Source organism: Lasioglossum baleicum, chromosome 18 (genome assembly GCF_051020765.1).
Source record: "Lasioglossum baleicum chromosome 18, iyLasBale1, whole genome shotgun sequence".
NCBI lineage: Eukaryota > Metazoa > Arthropoda > Insecta > Hymenoptera > Halictidae > Lasioglossum > Lasioglossum baleicum.
The window spans coordinates 1,658,569-1,672,191 of NC_134946.1; positions in this window are offsets into that span (position 1 = coordinate 1,658,569).

Sequence of the window (13,623 nt, forward strand, 5' to 3'; positions counted from 1 at the left end):
TGTCCAAACAGCTGTCTGTAGATGAGTGGATTGAAAAGATCGAGGAATATGGTGATTTGTACCAATGGTATGACATAGCGGTAAGACACTATGCCTTATCCTCACTCGAGGGCGTCGCAAAACGGTGGAGGGATAGCCTCCCGCGCCGGGAACGGACATGGGCAGAACGGAAAATCATACTGCGTCAAGACTTTCCGTGCAAAAGGAACACCCGGGAGATGCGAGTAGAAGCACAAGATTACAAACAAACCGCTGGTCAGAATATTATCGAATACTTTTACGAAAAACTCGCAAAATGCAACCGCGCATTGATGACGGATGAGGAAATCATCGAGTGGGTTGTAAACGGGTTAAATAATCCGAGATATAAAGATTTCTTAGGCCCGTTAAGACGCTACAACAAACCAAGCGAACTGTTGGCCGATTTGGAAGCAGGGTCTGCATCTATACGTGAGAACCCCGTAGCGTATCAACGTGTAGCACATGGGGGGGCCAGCACGGACGGAGAGCAAATGTTTTGTTTGTAAACAGCCAGGGCACGAAGCACGACATTGTACGAATAGAAGCAGAGCGGTTACTTGTTTCAAATGTGGAAACACGGGCCACATATCACGTGCCTGCCCGACGACTAATCGAGACGGGTGGGGAAGCGAGCAGGCGGTAACACCAACAACTTCCACCGTGGCAGCAAGAACGGGCACGCTAGCCCAAACGTCAGCGGTCATGCACATCACGGAAGACACACATAGGAAATATTATAAAATGCTACATTGACCTAGGTAGCAGCGTGGTAGCAATTCGGCAGGATGTCGCTGACGAAATGCAGCTCACGTATCATGAGGCGATGCTGAACCCGTTCGTGGGATATGGAGCAGGACAGGTACGTCCGATTGGTGTATTTACTGCTAATATAAGTATCGATGCCGTAGAGTCCCGCGTCACGGTGCATGTGGTATCAAGCTGCTGCCAGGCAATACCGCTCCTCGTTGGACATCCATACACGGAAGCTGAGGGAGTTGTCATACTCAGCCGGGCTGGCGAACTCATAGTCGCCCCTTCATTGGACCAGGTGTATCAGACAACGGTAACAGTCACGCCTCCGTGTCGGGCGACACTCGTAGGAGAAGAACCGTGTGTGATTCCACGAAATTATCTAGGGCATGTGGTGGTGCGCAGCGAGTTACCAGCGCAGGAGATTTGCGTTGAAGGAGGACTACGGGAGCGGTCTCTCAGCATCCCGAGGTGCGTCGTCTCAACAGATGCAGAAGGACGAACGGTGCTACCCGTCCCAAACGTAACACACACGCCGATCACCGTGCAAGGAGGCGAGGTGCGACGTGCGAGGAAGAAGAAAACATCAGTGACTACCCTGACTTAGCACAGGAGGTCAACGACGACGAGATCGACATCCACGAAGTAGACACCGATCTTGACGGTAAAGAGGCGAAAAACTTGTAGTTCTGTTAAATGCAAACCGCGATCTTTTCGCGAAAAACTTTAGACAATTAGGGAAAGCTAGTTGCGCGGAAATGAAAATAGAAGTAACAACGAACAAACCCGTCGTGTATCGGCCGTATCGTCTATCGTATTATGAACGAAAACAATTAGTCGATCTAACGAAAGAACTAAAAGACGCGAACGTGATCGAAGACAGCCAATCGCCGTTCTCGAGTCCGGTAATACTCGTCAAGCAGCAAAATGGAGATGTCCGAATGTGTGTCGACTATCGGGCATTAAACAAAATCACCCTGAAAGATAAATACCCGTTACCGCGTATTGACGACCAAATCGATTTATTACGCGGTTATCAATATTATAGCACGATTGATCTATTTAGTGGATACTATCAAGTCCCAGTAGAACCGGCATCGCGAGAAAAGACTGCGTTCGTAACGCCAGACGGACATTTCCAATTTCGTCGAATACCTTTCGGTTTAACCAACGCACCGGCAGTCTTTCAAAGACTCATTAACACGGTTTTGGGATCGCTAAGGTTCGACACGGCAATAGCGTATCTCGATGACATTGTTATACCAGGTAGGAACGTCGCTGAAGGGTTGCAGTGATTGCAGCAGATCTTCGACCTTTTGCGGGCGAACGGACTACGGATCAATTTTAAGAAATGTCATTTTCTGAAGCGCGAAATTGAATATTTAGGTTATGACGTGTATCGGCGGGGAAGATTCGACCAGGGAAACGAAAGATTGGATGCGTAGTTAATTTTCCCGTGCCAAAGAATATTAGAGACGTTCGAGGATTTGTCGGGTTAAGTAGCTACTTTCGCCGATTCATAAAAAACTTTGCGGTAAGAACGCAGCCATTAACTGTTCTCTTGAAAAAGAATGCGACGTTCGTTTGGGGGGCAGAACAGAATAAAACTTTCGATGAAATGAGACAGTTACTTTCCACCAGGCCAATTTTAGCTATTTATGAACACAGCGCCGAAACCGAAGTACATACACATGGACGCGTGCGCGGCAGGGTTAGGTGGCGTTTTGATACAGAAGCAGCCGGATAACACGTGGCGACCTGTTAGCTACTATAGTAGAAAAGCCAATATCACTCGCGTATGAGCTTGAAGCGTTGGCGATAGTATGTGCGCTCGAAAAGTTTCGCGTTTACCTCATAGGTATACATTTCGCTATTCGAACCGACTGCAATAGTTTGAAAATGCTAGCGGACAAACGTGATTTGAACCCAAGGTTTGGAAGGTAGTTCGTAAGACTCTCCGAATTCGACTATACGCTTCAATATCACACGGGCAAAGAGAATCAGGTAGCGGACGAGCTAAGGGTACGCTTACAGTGGAGCCGTTTTCGTCCGTCGTCCTACAACCGACCACACAGACGAGAGTTTCGAGCGCCTCGAGAGGCATGTGTTGGTGCCAGTACGGGCCAGTGTGGCCAGATTGATGGTGAAACCAACATCTTTTTCCCCTCCAGGCTCTCCACCTTATCCCCTTCCACTATCCTATTCCACCGTTCAGTACCTACCGCGCACGCGCAACGTGTCTTCCATTCGCCTCACTCTGCCTCACTCTATTCTCGTCGCGCAACGTGTCACATATTACTCTGGTCATCAGAGAGGGGGTACTTGTATTCCCCCCGATTCCTTTTCGATTACCCCTGTCTGGACACACTGGTACGGCCGACTTTGCCGGAAAGTGTGCTTACAGTGGGCCCGACGTCTGACGAAATGGTCAAAATCACGGGTAGCCGAACCTTTTTCAGGTACTTCGAAAAGGGTAACAATGGACAAACCCCATGGGGCCTCGACCTCTGACGATGTAGGAAGAAAATCAAATAATTTTGTTTTTCGTGCGGCGTAGGACGGTGCAGCGTTCACTTCAAATAATTTTCATGTCGCCAATTTTGAAGTATCCGTATTTTTAAAAGCGGGTCCGTAAAGAGGACACTTGGGGCTATATTATCATAATTTTTATTATTTCAATTTTCTGGTGCTATGATTGCAATGGGCCTGTTTAAAACAATTGCAAAATAAACTATGAAAACAAATATTTTTTCAACTGAAATCATTTTTATTAAATACTCTTACGGTTACACTATGATATAATTTAATGAAAAACTTGTGACTGGGTATTCGGATATTGTTTTCATATTTTCTTAGTTTTAAAAATCTTAATTTTAATAAATGTGGATTCGAAATGATCGTTTGTCTCGCTCTTTCCGAAACCATTGTCTAAACATATTTCAACAATCATAATGTGTTAATATTGGATATAACAGTATTCGGAACAGAACCTTCTGCTGCAAAGAACAATTCAATATCTTTTATAATAACATCACAATATTTGTTTACACTTGAAAAATGTGACTTTCTTACGGACGTGACTTCCTTGCAATTTTTGAGAGAAAACCTCTCTTAAATGCATTTAGTTCGTTATTACTTTATTGTCGGAGCCACGAAGAAAGACTCTGAAATCTCCCTGTGCCTCAATAGCAATTATGTGTTATAAACCTTGCAGACCTTCACGGTCAGTTGTAGGCTGCAGCTATTTATTTTTAGGGTTTCCCGTCAACCCGCACACCGTGTACAGTGACTCTTTTATCTGTCTTCCACCTGGAAGACACTTTTGGCCAAGTTGAGATGAGACACCTTTCATGTAGTGAAAAAACATTTTCAATTTGTTTATGTCCAACAAGTAGTCCAATACAATGCCCGTACGAAGCGATAGCGGAACAGCAGTGGGTTCAGAGTTGTGCAGAATTACAATTGAATTACTCGAGGAATCAAAATTATTAGGCCGAAACGAAAATTCTCGCGGGTTTAATTAAAATGAAAATAACAAAAACCATAAGGACTTTCTCTCCGACCTAATACAAACTAATTGATTACATTGTAATTCAGTGTCATATTGTAATTTATAATTCATATCTTCATTCAATTAAAGTACAATGTAATTCGTAATTGCAATTGGAGTACAATTATAAAATAGCGGTACGTATCCTGAAGGAGGACGAGGAATATAAACTACACCGCATGGACAGCAAACAAGAGCATATGAAAGAAAAACATAAAAATATATCCGCACTTCTTCAAAGTTCTGGACTATAATTTGGAGAGCTGTATTTTAATGTAATATGTACTTCAGTGATGACGTAGATGAATTACTATATAATTGAAATACAATGTAATTCAATTGTGTAATTGAATTAGCAAAACTCTGAGTGGGTTAAGATATTACACCGTTACCGCCCACTACTACGCGATTGTCGGGGGTGGCAAGGCGCCATCTCGTATGGGTCCGAACTGGTGACATTGTGTTGATGCGAGCGTGAGAAGAAGGTTACCAGGCAGGACTGCGGTGACGTGTCTCTAGGAAAGAATGAGCGGTCGATTCGATCAGAGCGGAGGAGGCAGATCTCGATTCACATGCATTTTCGGCTGTCGACGAAATATTGGCTACAGCGGCCACACATACCATGTAACGTGGACACTCGAAGTCAAAGCATTGGGACTACGGGCGCGGCTGTGGTGGGGATAGGCAGACCTAGCGATCATAGGCTCGATTTGTTTATGTGCCGTTCCCGGGGCTGTTCTCTATGGACAGGTTTATGACAGGTCATTACTATTGAGTGGAAGTCGACACTTTCTCGGACAACACGTGTTGACTTGTGTTAACTTAAAAATTACTTTACAGTAAAACATTACGAATAGGACGCGCTAAAAACAGCTTTCTGAAAAATAGCTTCGCTGTCGATTGCCCAATAATGACCCGACCATTTGCATGCCCAATGTTTTATAGCCGCTACGCTATCGTACGTCGCACAGTGGTGCAGAATCCCCAAGACATGGCAATAATTCGTTTATTATGTCATTTTTAAAAAGCTATGTGTATTGAAATACATTACAGTATTAATGCATCGATCATAGACTGGAATAGAACCTAACCCAAACACTGACATTGCAAAGAATTGTGACATATGTACATTTGAAGGAAAAAATCTTTTCTCATTTCTTTGTTGTTTTTGTGTATATGCACTCCTTGATTATCGAAAGTTTCATAGTGTAGATATTATTCAGTGCGGCGAGTACATTACTTTAAATTATAAAAAATATAAAGCTAATTATTAATTTTTTTGTATGTTATTGAGACTCCGAGTCCCACCGATTTTTATTTGGTTATAATCCAAAAGTTCGCGACTTTTTGTGACTGTCCGACAAATAAGGTCACGATGGTTTTGGAAAGAGCGAGGTAAACGATCATTTCGAATCCACATTTATTAAGATTAAAATTTTTAAAAATAAGAAAATATGAAAACAATATCCGAATACCCAAAGTCACAAGTTTTTCATTAAATTATATCATAGTGTAACCATAAGAGTATTTAATAAAAATGATTTCAGTTGAAAAAATATTTGTTTTCATAGTTTATTTTGCAATTGTTTTAAACAGATCCATTGCTATCATAGCACCAGAAAATTGAAATAATAAAAATTATGATAATATAGCGGCGCGAAACGTACACGCGAAGTTCACAATGTATAACGCGCGAGTTTACAAAACCACGAAAGGAAGGTGGCGATTGAACGTTCCATCGGAACTAAACCACGAAATAGTGGCAGAAGCGCACCGATCGTTAGCGCACTTAGGTATTGACAAAACCCTCGCAAAAGTGAAGCAGGAATACTATTTCCCAAAGATGCGCGAATTCATCACCCAGTACGTGAATAGATGTATAGCGTGTCTCTATCATAAAGCGCCAACAGGTAAGAAGCCAGGATTTCTACACCCATTGGACAAGGGCGACAGGCCGTTTCAAAGTGTACACATCGACCATTTAGGATCATTACCAGTTACCGATAGGGATAATAAGTTTGTAGCGGCGGTAATCTGCGGATTTAGCAAATACGTAGTTTTGAAGGCGGTAGAAGATGTAAGCGCGGCCACGACAATAAGATTCGCGATCGAATTCATGGCGCACTACGGAAAACCAACGCGTATTATAACGGACCGCGGAACAGACTTCACAGCAAACATTTTCGCCCAGTTTTGTAGCGAGCACGAGATACAGCACGTCAAAGTTGCAACGGGTACCCCGCGAGCGAATGGCCAAGTAGGGAGGATAAATAGCGTAATATTAAATTGTCTAGCTACCTCTACGGACACGGTAACGGGCGAAGATTGGGATGAGAAGCTGTACGAAGTACAATGGGCGATTAATAGTAGTTGTCATAGAGTTACTCGTCGGACACCGCATGAGATCATGTTTAACTATAAAATAAACGGATGGCGCGACAACCCGTTAACACTGGAAATTAGAGAACTGAAAGACGAATTAGGAGTCGAGGAGGAAAAACGCGATGTTTCGGAACTGTTATGCGAAAATAGAGAAAGTATGAAACAACAATATGATAAGAAGCGCAAGGAAGCGAGGAATTATAATAAGAACGACATTGTACTAGTTAGATGCGAAGCTCCTGCAACAGGAGAGAGCCGAAAGCTAGCGCCGAAATACCGCGGGGCTTATGAAATCGCGGAGGTCCTAGATAAAGACAGATACAATGTAGTGCGAGATATCGAGGGCGAGCAGCAGAGCCAGCGCGTGTATTCCAACGTGGTCTCAATCGACCGATTAAAATATATATCCTCTGCCCGCGAACAGGCAAATCGAGCCATCACGCGAGCGCATAGCGGCTCCGCAAAGAGTAATACTAAAGATGTAAATTCCGATCGCGCAAATGTGGAAAAAGAAAGATTTTGTTTTTTGTAATTCGACGAGGGCGTCGAATATGTCAGGAAAGGCCGAACTGTGGTGTATGCATGAGTGAGTGAGTGAGAGTGAGCGAATGAGTAAACAGAACGAACGATAGGTCGAATAAGGAAAGAATGTGCGTGCGTGCGTGCGTGCGTGCGTGCGTGCGTGCGTGACGAGAGAGAGAGAGAGAGAGAGAGAGAGAGAGAGAGAGAGAGAGAGAGAGAGAGAGAGAGAGAGAGAGAGAGAGAGAGAGAGAGAGAGAGAGAGAGAGAGAGAGAGAGAGAGAGAGAGAGAGAGAGAGAGAGAGAGAGAGAGAGAGAGAGAGAGAGAGAGAGAGAGAGAGAGAGAGAGAGAGAGAGAGAGAGAGAGAGAGAGAGAGAGAGAGAGAGAGAGAGAGAGAGAGAGGAGAGAGAGAGAGAGAGAGAGAGAGAGAGAGAGAGAGAGAGAGAGGAGAGAGGAGAGAGAGAGAGAGAGAGAGAGAGAGAGAGAGAGAGAGAGAGAGAGAGAGAGAGAGAGAGAGAGAGAGAGAGAGAGAGAGCTTACAATATACTTCCGATTATTAATATGTACTGTAGAATGTTAATGTGAATACTGATTTGGACATTTTATAATAAGAATAGGAAAGTAAGAAAGTTTTACGTCATGACAATTTTTCAGTAGTATTCTGAATTTTGTGCCTACGCCGTTGAGTACCCTCACTGAGTACCTAGGGTACGTCTGATTCCCTCTCTTCGTCACGCGACTCGAGTAGTGGGGGTGACTGCGTTGGCCAATAGAACGCTCTAGTCGAAATTGCGTGTGAGCCTAGGCGCCCCCTCCTCCAAGCCAACCAATCGGGTGCGCATTCTTGTCTACGTCACCGCATTCCTGCCAGGGATCTTCTCGTCAGCTCACAACAGTACGTGACCGTTCGGTGGCGTGGACACGCTGTGCTCGAGATGTGGCTTCGGCACGCTTGGCTGTCTGGGTTGTTGTCATTGTTATTAAAATTGAGGCTGAAGCTTTACTGTCAAACTCCGTGCACTTTTTAAAACATGCGTCCCTCGCAAGCTATTTGGTTTTTTAATTTGATTTTTACAGGGTGTGTTTAGTATTATGAAACCTTCAATCTCCCAAAATTTTTTGGTAATTATACAGAAAAGTACTGCCCACTCCGATTTTGATGAAATTTAAATATGTTATGCAGCAACACATTCTGAACAGCTTTTTCGTTTTCCAATATAGGGGGCTCGCTTTTAGTTTTCGAGATATTTGCAAAAAACTATCGCGAATATTGTATTGCATTTTTCGTATTCCTGTACGCTGCGCTGCAACGTAAGCCTGTTTCGGTGCGACGTTTGTTTACATTTTGACGCTGTAGATATGAGAGAAAAAACAGGGTCTCGCCACCAGATATAGGAATAGACCTGACACCTTATGGGACTTGGTGTCCATAGGAATCTGAAGTACCGACACCTTAAAATGCCAGTGATTTTAGCGTCCTCTACGCTTTAAGAACGGTGAATTCGAAAACTAGAACCAACACAAATCGGGTTCAATTGGTAAAACTTCTACAGCCAGTGCCGGATTAATCCAGCGCGGGGCCCGTAGCAAATTTAACCAGGAGGCCCTATGGCAGGGATGGGCATTTTTGCCTCAATTGAGGCAAGACTGCCCACACCACAGCGCCCACTGCCTCCCACCAGCTTCACCGTTACCATGGAGAAAGAACGCGCTTCGCCCGTAGCGAGCAGTGCGCATGTCTCGCGAAGGCTTCGCGCATTGCGACCTATGCGACGAAGGCGCGCGTTGCATGGAAGAGAGGTTGGTGGGAGAAGCAGGCGTTTAAGGGGCCCCAACCGTGCCCATCCCTGCCCTATGGTTTGCACAATAATATAATAAAACCCAATGAATGACCTTTTTTGTAGCAAAAATATCTGCGAACGATATGTCTACAGCGTTGTCAAGTGTAAAGTACGCAACGTTGTCCGATGAGTTTTCAATACATCCGTAAATCATCGGATGAGTGCTATCACGAAGAGGCTCTCTTCTGCCCGTTCATTGAGAGACGGTTAAAAATGGTAACAGCATTTAGTAATAATAATAATTAATAATAATTAATAATGACAATATAATATTAATAAATAACAAATACATTTTACGTCAATTTCTCCCCACCCAGCGAGGTAGCCTGACATCCGTAATACTAGCGAGATTGTGCGAGTAGGTCGCCCAGTATTTAAATGTAATAAGAAAACTTTAAAAACAAACCCATTAGGAAGGCGTAAAAAATAAAATTTTTCAATTTAAGAATCATATTAAATACACGTAATGCGAATGGAGTATAAAATTTTTTATTCGTGCTAATAAATGCTCAAAAATTTTGTTTTATCGGTAACATTGGGTGTTGACACTGAATGGTAACGGGGTGTTAGCACAGACGAGATATAGGAAATGGGGGGCTAGCAACCCAATACCGACGGACACCAAAATGCATTGGGTGTCAGGTCTATTCCTATATCTCGTCGGTAGTCTCACTCTGGTAATGTATACATATATGGGGTGAGCTTTCAATTTTGAAAGAATACTTCTGGATTTCCGTATGCGTGGTCGGGCCGGCCCTACGGCCGGCCCTCTCCGCCCCCACCACCTAACCCGAACTAATTCTGATCTCATGATTTTTCCATTACTGGTTCAAATTCTGTATGACGGCTGTATGTAGGAGTAGTCTTTCAAAACTGAAAGCTCACCCTATATATGTATGGTCACAGAGTGAGACCCTGTTTTTTTTCTCATCTCTACAGCGTCAAAATGTAAACAAACGTCGCACCGAAACAGGCTTACGTTGCAGCGCAGCGTACAGGAATACGAAAAATGCAATACAATATTCACGATAGTTTTTTGCAAATATCTCGAAAACTAAAAGCGAGCCCCCTATATTGGAAAACGAAAAAGCTGTTCAGAATGTGTTGCTGCATAACATATTTAAATTTCATCAAAATCGGAGTGGGCAGTACTTTTCTGTATAATTACCAAAAACTTTTTGGGAGATTGAAGGTTTCGTAATACTAAACACACCCTGTAAAAATCAAATTAAAAACCAAATAGCTTGCGAGGGACGCATGTTTAAAAAAATGCACGGAGTTTGACAGTAAAGCTTCAGCCTCAATTTTAATAACAATGACAACAAGATTGTCAAACTCTAGAATCTGATAACTATTCCTAAAATTTACGTAATACGATTGTAATTTGTATGCTTTATTGTTATAAGTCAGTATAACACAGAGAACAAACATTTGCATTTGTCTAACATCCTTTATATGATAGTTATTTGATGATACAATGCTAACTTCTTTGAAGCTGTCCTTTCCCTATTCACAATCTTCCAGACCTGACTTTCCGTTTTTACGCCCTCCACCTCCTTTTCCCATTTTTCGCTCGCCTTTTTCTTTTTCTCTTCGTATAACCTCAGTATGCTCTTTTCTTCAACTTATACTCTGTTCCCTCTCCTCCCTCCCTTCTCCCCTCCACTCTACATTCCTCATCCCACCACCCTTTCCTCTTTACTTTTTCCTATTTCCCCATCTCCTCTAGTACTTCCTTTATTTTTTCTTTCAACCCTTTCCAGTCTTCTTGAATTCCCTGTTCTCCACTTGCTCTCTTTCCAAAGCTTTCTCTAAATTCCTCTACACCCTCTTCTGACAATCTTCCGACACCCATCCTTTCCCTCTTCCCTCCCTCCCTCTCTTCTCTCCCTTCTCCCCCTTTATGCATACTGTTATGGGTAGATGATCCGATTCTATTTTGTCCCCAATCTCCATCTTTCCCACTCCTTCCCTTGTGTCGTCATTCACCATCACGTAGTCTATGTATCACCGAATTCCCCCTCCTCCCTACATACGTTCACTCCCCTTCCTCATCCCTCTTCATATTCCCATTCAGGATTCCCCAACCTCTCTCTCCCAAATATTCGCACAATTACTTCCCTTCCCCATTTACCTTTTCATCCTTTGATCTCGTGCACCTCTATCCCCTCCCTCCCCTTCCTCTTCTATCTCACCCCATAATCACCCTTACCCCTTTTTCTTTCCCCTCTACCATTTCCCCATCTCTTCCAATTCTCTTTCCAAGTCTCCATTCACACATATATTCCAATCATCCTCCACCATCCCCCCTCAATCTTCACACAATTTCATCATCATCATTCCCTCCCTCCCTTTCGGCTCCCCTCTCTCCATCTCTAACTCCTTCCTCACTCCCATTAACATGCCCCCCATTTGCCCTTCCCCTCCTTTCCTCTCTCTTTACCCACTGCGCTTCCCAAACGTACCCTCTTGGCAACCCATTCCTAATTTTATTACATCCCTTCTTCTTCGCCCACGTCTCCATCAGTACTATCGCCTCCCATTCCTCTATCCCTTTCCCAAATCTCCCCCCTGATTCCTTCCTTATTTGTTTCCCTGTTCCTCCAACCATCTCTTTCCTCTATCTCATCCCATCTTTCCATTTATCCATATCTTCACGTAGCCTATCTGAACGTTACTCCCTTTCATTTTTTCCCTCTCTGCCTCCCTTTCAATCTTCCATCTCGCCTTCCTCTCCTCCTCCGTCAGATCATTACTATCCTTTCCCTTTGACACCTTTTCGTTGAAACGAAAGTACGAAAGGTAATGAGACTTTTTGAAAGTTTTAAAGTTGGAGAACTTCTCGAGGCACCGGGAGAGAGAAGATTTAGTTGCCTTCCACATTAAATGGATTAAAAAGTAGCTTTTAGTGGTTCGTTTGATCGAAAGTAATACCACTTTCCCGATAATTCGAGAACGTCTGTATAACAGAGAACTCGCGAGGCGGGTGCAGTTTCGTATAGGGTTTAGCGTAACAACTGCTAGCGGAACGCAACAGTTGATTGACCGTACTCTAACAGAGTGCGTGAATTACAGGTGATCAGAATGCTGTTCGTAATTGTGCTGGAGTTCTTCATCTGTTGGGCACCGCTGCACGTGATCAATACCTGGCACTTTTTCACCCCAGAATTGGTGTTTTCTGTGGTCGGAAGTACAGGCATTAGCCTGGTCCAGTTACTCGCCTATGTTTTCAGTTGCTGCAATCCCATCACATGCTGTTTTATGAACAGAAAGTTTCGACAAGCTTTCCTGGACCTTTTCAACTGTCATCGCTGTTGGAGGTAATCGATAACGACTTCTATCTCGCTTGTCTTGCACGCATCCGCTTTTATCGTTGAACTTTGATCACTCGACTGCGAATCTTTATAAAAACAGGACACCTAAATATCTCCTCTATCTCTGAAAATACAAAAAATGTTTCTAACGTAATCTAAATGGTTTCAAAAGACGAATCTGATGGAAGAATCGTTTTTTATAAATTGTAACTTTTTAATCGTTTTTTCAAGGTCACTCGTGCTTTTTTACATATATACACACATTTTTTGTTGTTGTATGTTATAGCAAACATTATTCTGCATTCATCCATGTTTAATAGCACGACCTTGAAATGACCGTGATCTCTAAAATTTGCTAATTAATGCAGAACTTACTTTCAGCGACATTTCAGATTTCAACGGTAACAGAAATTCGACCATGAACTTGAACTTGTAATAAACACATTGTATCATTCCTCTGTGTACATAGAGAGTGAGAGAGATATGTATTTAAGAGTTTGCTCACTGCTAGATTACTCAGTGTATCGACAAGCGATTCATAATGCGTTATTCGGAACAGGAGAAAATTCAAATGGTTTTAATTTACGGTGAAGCTCGAGAGTGTCTAAGAGAAGCAATACGAATTTACAATCTCCAGAACGTTCTTGTCCATCACGTTCTGCATACTCAAGTATTGTTAAAACATTTTGTGAGACTGGCAGTGTCAACAGAAACATTCGTGTGAAAGGTAATCAAAACTCGCATGTTAGTATAAGGCAACTTGGACGTGAAACCGGTGTTAGTGTGACAAGCATATTCCGGATTCTTCATTCACAAAAATTTCATCTTTTCCATTTATGTCTTCACCAAGAGCTCCATGGAAGAGACTTTGAAAACCGCGTACACTTTTCTCAATGGGGTATACGGAAATATGAAAGTGATGAAATGTTTTTCCAAACAGTATTGTTTACGGATGAAGCATCCTTTACAAATCATGGTCAGGTGAACCTCGAGAACATGCATTATTGGTCGGTTGAAAATCCACGATGCTTTAGACAACTCGATAAGCAGAGACCATGTGTTACGTCCCGGAGTCTGACTTTCGCGAAAACTATCGTTCCGCGACCCATTCCCCTTACTGGACGCTCTCAAATGCGATACAACCTTTTGTCCACGCGGCACGTTACGTCCGACGTCTGACTGGGAACCACGACTTTCGCGAACATGCGTATTCTACTTAACGCTTACAGTAGATTCGCCCAAAGC